This window comes from Pteropus medius, unplaced genomic scaffold (genome assembly GCF_902729225.1).
Source record: "Pteropus medius unplaced genomic scaffold, Ma_sr-lr_union100, whole genome shotgun sequence".
In the NCBI taxonomy this organism is placed as follows: domain Eukaryota; kingdom Metazoa; phylum Chordata; class Mammalia; order Chiroptera; family Pteropodidae; genus Pteropus; species Pteropus medius.
This window is the reverse complement of record NW_024352786.1, coordinates 3,034,889-3,043,980: the sequence shown is the minus strand read 5'-3', so window position 1 is coordinate 3,043,980 and position 9,092 is coordinate 3,034,889.

Here is a 9,092-nt window from a genome sequence, read left to right as displayed (position 1 = left end):
ATTAGATTATTTGATAAGCCAGAAATTGGCCTGAGAGAGTTGGCCTAGTAACTAATGTGATGTTTATGCTTAACGACTTTAGAGTGTGTGTAGTGTAAACCCTGAAGGTTTTTTGTTGTTATTGTTTTTGTAATGCAAGTGCCTGAGATAGACTTTGATTGCTTAGGCTTCCATTTCAAAGAGGCATCGCTTCAAAGAGGGATGTCTCAAATAATGAACCCTTTGTCAGCCAGGTGGCTAGACCTGACCTTTGGCCTACAACACTTGCATTTGTTTTCTCTTCCCCACTTTAAATTCCCATTCTTATGTTTTAAATTCACCAATAAACAGTGAGCTACGAAACCCTGAGCCCCCACCCTTGACCCAATAAAGCAGAACTCCAGGCCCATGTGCATGCAGACTCTCCCTGCACCCTCACTGTGTGGGCCCAGGTGTGCTCTGTAATGCCCAGGTTTTGTAAGTAACAAATTCGTATCTTTTCATTTTCCCTACAGTTACTGCCGAAAGTCATCATGCAATCATAAGAACCACAAGTGCTGATCCAGCCACAACACTGGTTACTAGTAGACTGAGACCAGTACAAAACAGTCTGAGAGTCGATTCCTCCACGTGCATTGAAAAAATATAATGTTAAAATATATAATGAGATTGGATATTTGTATCAGCATTTCAATGTAGTGTTACTCCTGGAAAGTACTAGGAAAGAATTTGAGAAAATAGCACTACCACTACCATCACCAACTCCCCTTCTTACCTTACCCTAGTATATGTGTGTGTTAATATATTTCCCTTTAATAGACCTCTTTACTTATTAGTACAAATTTTTAAAATGTGATAATACCAATTTCTTTGAGTTTTTCGAATAGAGATTATTTTTTGTAACGTGTTGTATCTTCCCTTACTTGTTAACGCCTTCCCACCCTCAACTTGATCCATTGTGTAACTCTCAGACATTTGGGCTAACTTGGGTTGATGTAAGAAATGTTCAAATTTGTAGAGAATTTTTATAAGAGTTGGTTTGAGCCAAGCTGATAACATGCCAGGGAGCAAGATCTCAAATGCTCCCAAGAATAACTGTTTTGCACCTTCTTATATGAATTTGATATTAAAGAGGGAAGGCACATGCAGGTGGGAGAAGTAAGGCCAGGTTTGGATTGCAGGAAAGTTAACAAGATTATGTGCTCTCTTGAGGGTTATTACCCCCTTCCAGGGGTATTCCGTCTGGTATTTCAAAGGCGTGTTAACGTACTTACACAAGAACAATGGACAGGGCTGACTTAAAACCTTCTACCAAACAGTTAAAAACCTGGGGCGTGACTGCCCACCATAACCTGCCCAGTTAGGAATTTATGATCAGATCACCCTCTGAGGTTGCTTTCCATAGAATTTTTTTTCTTTTCATTTGCATTTGGCTGTGTCATTTCTCTAATAACAATGAAAATATTTTTAAAATAAGACTGAATCATTACATGGTTAACATTGGCACACTTGTATGTGCCTGGAAGTCGTTAATGAATTAGAAAAATTCTCCTGCCTAAAGCTACCCGCTAGTTACAAGTCTCCCTCACAGGTGAGGCAGATACTAAGTGTTTTCAAGAGCTGGTTCCACCATCAGGAAGCCTGGACTCTTAGATCAGCTCAAGGTCTTTTGAGAGAGGTGTAAAGATCTCACACCTTAAAAAGAGAAAAGACTCTTCTTCCTCCTCACTCTGGATAAAGTCACAGAATAATTTAAGACTCATTTTCCTTCTGTGAATATTAAATGGTCAGATCTTTTTAAATGATGATTACATGAGAAAAATAATATATTTATTTATGTCTGATTATAGATTGAGAAGTAGAATAATTAAACTATATAAATCTCCTTACATGAGCCAAATTAAATATTTTAAATTAAATATATTTGGTATTAAAATACTTGAAAATTAGTAAAAATTCTTATTTATACTTTCCGATATGTATCAGTCTTCATTATTGGTATTTTCCCCAGATACTACAGAAGTGGAATGAAATATTTAATGCCCGATACAGTTAAACACATATGCATGTATTTACATGAAAATTCACAGACCTACAAAATCTACATGAATCTTTTACCTAAGAAAAAATTTAAATAAATTACGTGGGTTTTTGTGGGGATGGGAAGGGATAGGATGGGGATGAGGTGGAAGGTAAGATCCAGTTTAGCCAATATTCACTATTATTTGCAATGCTAAAGGGCAGTTTTGCCACTAGAGGACAGTATTTGACTAGAAATCAAAGAGCAGTAATGCTTTCCTTGCAAGCAAAAACAACTGGTTATTTTACCAACAGTATACATACAGTTATACTGTCAATAAACATCTCGAGTTTCACCTTTGATCTGATTTTTTTTCTTGTCTTTGTAAGTTTCGTTTGCTGGATGTAACATCCAGTGATCCAAAGATCCGATTCCATCAACCCCTTGTGAGATTATGAACTAGATACAGTTTATATAAGTGGCCTTATTCCTCCTCTCTGCCTGCCGATTTCTGACTTGACACTCCTTGCCTTTGACATGCAGTTATATTCAATCAAGAAAAAAATGCCTCAAAGTGTTACTATGAGCCCTAAAGCTTGGGATCTTCTTGTACATTTTTGAAATGAAAACTGTCCTTCTCTAGAGCTTAATCAACAGTTTTCCTTTTACTGCCCACAAAACACTTGGTACCTTCAGTGGTAGTCCTAAAAATCCTACCTTGGTCCTATTCTTGTCCATTTCTTCCACCTGAAACCTAAATTTTATGTTTATTGCATATTCATTAACAGGAAATTGGTAAGCTTACATATGATTTTAACAACGAGGGCTAAAATGAAAATACTGTAAGATCTGACCCTTCTTAAAATGCGTTTTCAATTTAGAATTCATTCCTGGAGATGACTAATAATAATATTTGTTTCGTATTTGCATTTGTATTTTATTTGACCACTTCTCATTACCTAATATTTATAAATATTTTTCACATGTCTGGCACTATAAGTATAAGGTAATACTGATTTTAATCATATGATGTAGGTAGTACGATTATTACAGCTGAGATTGGGCCTAAGGGTGAATTTTTAACCATTTAGACTGTGAAGAAATGTAAGGATCTAGGCTGTGGCTTATTTGAGACACCGTGCAGGCAAGTGGCAGCAATAGTTTTCCTGACGCTAGAGTTAATAATACCTACTTGTTGGGTTTTCTATAAACACCCACTTAAGTCATCTAAATTAAAGTCAATGGTGTGACCTCTGAAGTGATAGGCAGATATTATTGGGCTTATTAATGTTTAAATGTAAACATTTATATTTACATTTAATATCTTTATATTCTTATGCTCACTAGAACAACTAATTAATCCATAGGATAGGTAACACACTGCTGGGGCCTGAAGGGACGATCATGGTTAAGACCAGACTCCCTAAGAAGTGTTAATGACACATAGAAAGTGAACATGGATGTCTTTTTTGTGTATTATAATCTTAAGTAGAGATAAAACAAAATAACAGTTATGCACATCAAATACCTGTTTACACAAGTGTTGATTTAGAAAGAAAAAGTTGTACTAAACAGACATGCTGCTTTCTAGGAAGAAGTCAAAACCCATGCAGAAGTCCTGCAATTCTGACAACTGACAGAGACAGACAGCTTTATAAGCAGTCCCGGCCATGGACATGAGCACAGTGGCATGCACCTTGTAGTCTGGAGCATGTTTGAAGCCGACTAAGCTCTCTGGCCTTTCCTGCAAGTATCAGAGTGAGGACATAACTCAGCCTGGCCACGTTTCCTAGGTTACAGAGGATACAGCGAGAAGATGACATGAGAGAACAAGTGGAGTTCATTGGGCCAAGTTGGAGGGATTTGGATGATAAGCAACTCTCACTGCTTGGGATCCAAGCTCACCTATGAGCCACCCATAAGGACCCGGACATTTCAGGTACCACAGCAGTTCACAGAAGATTCTTGCTACCTTTGAGCTATCAGTGAGTGAGGCAGCTTTCCTCATATATGCCTTGCTGCCAACTCCTGATTTTTTCTTCAAAACCAAGAAAATTATTTTAATGTTCACTAATAAAGTTAAATACATATGTATTAATAGGCTTTTTCTATACAGAGAAAAAACCGTCAACTTCAAATATGGTTTTCAGTTATTTTTTTAAGTGAATTATTTTTGCTTGTTTGCTTATTTGTTTGAGATCTACCTATTATATCCCATAAAAATGAAGTTAAATAATCAGATGTCAATAAATGTCTGGCGGATTGAAAATAACACTTTTTTTTAAAGTTTATTAGGGAGTTGAGACAGAAAACAAAGGTTCGGTTTAAGATGAATGATAATCCATTTAGCTCATCCTGAGAAGAAAAAAGTAGATCATGATTGTTAACACCACTGGCATTTTATTCAAGGTGAATTTGTAAACTCGTTGGCAGGAGGAATGAAAATTACACAATACCATAATTTTTAAATTTTACATTTTTTCACCATAAAACTTAGGATTTTCTCAACTTTATTGAAGTATAATTGGTTTACAAAAAAACTTCACATAATCTATAAATTCGGTGAGTTTACATTTATGTAGGTCCTGTGTTACCACCGCCGCAAAGGTAATAACGATATCCACTACCTCCAAAAAGCTTAGAATTTAGACTTAAATGTGTCATCCTAATGTTTAGACAGTGTTTGGTTTGTTTTTCTGAGAGCACACGTTTGCTCTGATGCTGCAAATTGCCTCAGTTCATCACAGGACGGGAAACACGAAATCTAGAAGATGGTATGTTGACCCGACCCTCCACCGCGCCTCCCTTCGCCCCGGCAGCGAAGTGCTAGCAAAAGGCCACAGGAGGGAGCCCGGATCCTCCCCTGGAAAATCACTTAGGATTGATGGGCTCCTCAGAGGACCACCTGCAGGGTAGGTCTTGTGAGCATTCAGTCCATTTCCTGAGAGATTTATTTCAAAGCATTTGAAAATGCGCTGAAGTGTTAAGCATAAGGTGCAGCCTCCGAATGGCAAAATCCATGTCCTTTCCAGACTGAAAAAGCAGCTCTTATATCCCCTTATGAGAGGAACTTTGTTGCAAATGTAGAAGAAAGCTAAGGATTTATTTTTACAAATTTCCCAGGATGAAGAATGTAAAATGGTATTTGCACCCTAGAATAAATCTGGATCTGGAAATTTACAAAGTTTATTATCCAATTAAATATAACCAAACATTCAAAGAAAATAAATCCATAAAGAGGATAATCAGTCAGTAGGAAAAGGCCCAGAAATGACACAGATGATGGAACTATAAACAATAACAATTTAAAAGTTATAATAACTATACTCCCATATGTTTAAGTGCTAGAGGAAAGATTAAACAAGCAGAGATATAGGAAATACAAAAGGACACAAGAAGATGAGGTAAAAATTAATAAAAGCAGATATAATGCTGGAGCAAATAAGAGTAGTGAAATAGAAAACAGAGCAATACAAGCTGTTCAAAATAACAGTAAAGAGAAAAAAAAGACTAAAACAAAATTTGATCACAGCGTTAATAACTATGAACAAGTTCAAACGGCCTAATAAACGTGTAACTGCAGTTGTTGAAAGGGTGGGGGATATAATAAAAAATGTATTTGAATAAATAATGGCTGAAAATTACCCAAATTTGGTAAATACTGTAAACCCACAGATCTAAGCAGATTAATGAACCCTGAGGAAGGAGAAATATAAAGGAAAAAAAAAAAAGCACAAAGTGCTTAAAACAAATGATACAGAGATCATCTTAAAAATATCCAGTGGAAAATAATGTAGTACAGAGATAAGAACATGAGCCCAAAGACTGCATGCTTTTTGATGGAAATAATGCAAACCAGAAGATATTCTTACCAGTAAAAGGAAATCTTAAAATACTGTAATTTAAAAACAAACAAACAAAAAATACTTATAACTTGGATTTCTAAACCAAATAATAAAATCTTTCAAATATGAAGGTGAAATAAAGCCTTTTTCAAGCCTGGTATAAAAAGCTCTCATTTACAACTATGAAAATTCATCACACCAATAAGTTATTGACCAAAAAGTTAAATACCAAAGTTTCCAATTAAGTTTAAAATGATTCTTAGATTGTTATTCATGACAAATCTATTCACAGATATAGTTAACAAATCTGTATCATTGTATTCTACTAACCGTACTTTTTTAAATAAAAAGCTTATTGACAATTTTCCAGAACATTCTGGACTGGCACAATGGTCTTTAAAAATTTTTTTTTTTTTAATAATTTTTCAGTAGCTCTACCCTGAAGATATAAAACTGCGTGTTGCGAGGACAGGTAGGGGATGTAAGGCATAGCTTCCTGGAAGATTAATTCTGTTAAGAATTTTTTTCATCTTCTCCAGCTGTGAACTTGTAAAACCAGACAACAAATTATCTACTTCCAAAATGCAATCATGAGATAGGCATAGAATAGACATTCCATTTCAAAAGAGAAATTAGAAGGGAGAAAGAGAATACAGGTCCCAACAAATCCAGAACCTCACAAGGCAAATTTCATTAGATTTTAAGGCTTGACAATAATCCACTTTGGCTATCAACAGTAAATAAACAAACAATGAAGTCAGAAATGCGTAAAATATATTTGTAGCTATTTTTCCAAGAAAGATATACTAATAAAAAATATACACAAGGAAAGATGTTCAACATCATTAGTCATTATAGAAATGCAAATTAAAACCACAATTTGAAATTACTAATAAAATAAAATATAGTTACAACAGAAAATGCTGCAAGGATGTAGAGAAAGTGGATCACTCATACATTGCTGGAAGTCAGTTTGGCATTTTATTAAAAACTAAATATACAACCACTATATGACCCAGCAATCGTACTCTTAGGCATTTATCAGAGACAACTGAACAGTTACATACATATAAAAACCTGGACATAAATGTCTGCAGAAGCTTTATTCATAATAGCCAAAAAGTGGAAACAGCTCTGAGGTCCTTCAGTAGAAAGTGGTTAAACAAATTGTGGGTCTTCAATAACACAGAATGCTGCTTGACAAAAAAAAAAGGAACAAAATATTGATACATCCAACAACCTGGATGTATCTCTGAGGAGTTACCCTCATTGGAAAAAGCCGATCGCAAAAGATCACATACAGGTTTATGCCATCCTTATAACATTCTTGAAATAAGTTTTAGAAAATAGGGATCAGTTACAGGTAGCCAAGGACTAACAAGGGGATAGGTATGAATGAGACAGGAGCAGGTGTGACTGTACAAGGGCCACATAAGCGATGCTTGTGGTGATGAAACACTCTGTGTGTTGCCTGCATGGATGCTAGTATCCTGGTGGTTTTTTGTATTATTGCTCTGCAAGATGTCACCACGGGGAGACACTGGGCAAAGGATACATGGGGTCTCTCAGCATTATTTCTTACAAGTGCAAATTTACAATTAGCTGAAAGTAAAAAGGTTAATTAGAAACTAAAAAAAAATAACTAACTAGTCTGGATATTTCTTACTAGAACCTTTTCCCTTGGGCAAGAGAGGTTCACATTATGCAAAAAAAATAACCGTAGGCCATCTAGGAGAAGGAAAAGGTTGAAGAGAAAGCAGTAGAAGGGACAGCTCTTGGGGAACAGGAAAGGGTATCGATGTAAATCAGGAATCGAGATAACAGAAGTTTCCAGACTTGATCACCCCTCCCTCAATGGAGGAGACAGGACCTCAGAGGGGAAGGGTATCCCAATGCCATAGAGCAGCTCAGCCCAAGGCACTGGGATGGAGCTTCTGAGACAATTCCTGAGCCCACGTGTGGAACAGAGAAGAAACAGAGAAAGCTTGCAAAGGACCATGTTCAGTGGGAAATTGAGCTTGAGTGTGTGGGCAAGTACTGCCAGTACCAAGAAGCAAGAGGAATCCCAGGTATGTTCTGGGCTCTGCAGAGATCCCAGGCCCATTGCACATGTTTGGAGTAGGGAAGGAAGTAAGGAGAGGGAAACTGGATTTTTCATACTGAAAGATGAGAACTAGGAACCTGATTTCAACTGATTTAGAAAAATAAAGCAAGTTAATATTTTGTCGCTGCTGTTGACGTTGTTATTCTCCAGAAACAGGCAGTGAAATTTATATCCTCCGGTATATGTCACAAAATCTTTTCTTACTGATGTACTGCAGAAAGGAAGATTGGATTTACTTAATTTCAAGAATTGTATTTTCTTTATATTATCTGGTGTAAATAGCCCATAATCACTTTGACAAAATGGCTAGAGTGTTTTTGGAGCCAGGACCTGCCTTCTTACTTTTGATAATAACAAGTTAAATATTTTTACATCCTAGAACGAGTGAGAGTTTTTATTTACTGTATGCTTTCTTTTGAAATCTTTCAGAGACACTGGAATGACCATAAATTATTAGCATTGGGGCTGTGACTGAAATAATTAGACGCACAGAAGGATTAAAAGTAAATACATATGCAGATAGATAATGGACATCCCAGCTGTCATGCTTTTCAAAAGTAAATAAAGTATATGTAGATATTAAACCATTTTTAAATATATTATTAATTCAATCATTTTAATATTAAACCTTTGTAAAATGCTAACAGAATATTATTTTCCTGTTATGTTTTCAGGCACATGTGAACATTTCCCACAGCTTTTATGTTGAAGCTTATTTTTCCCCTTGAAGCTGAAAATACTCCCAACTGGTGGGCACCTTTTCTCAGATAGAGAAAAGAAATTTGCTGATTATTCTTAGTTCCTCGGCAACCAGATTTACCTTTCTTGGATTTCCCTTGAGAATTGTAGTGGGTCAAATAGTGTTCCTCCAAAATTCATGTCTACCCAGAACCTCAGAACGTGACCTTATTTAAAAATACAGTTTTTGCCGATGTAATTATTTAAGTTAAGATCAGGTCATACTGGATTAATGAGAGCCCTCAATCCTGTGACTGGTGTCTTTATAAGAAGAAGAAAGGAATACACAGCATACAGGAAGAGGCAAGAGAAGACATAAGCAGAGATTAAAGTGGTGAATTCCAAGGATTAGCAGGACCAATCGCAAAAGAGGATAAGACTAGGAAGGACCTCCCCCGGAGCCTTC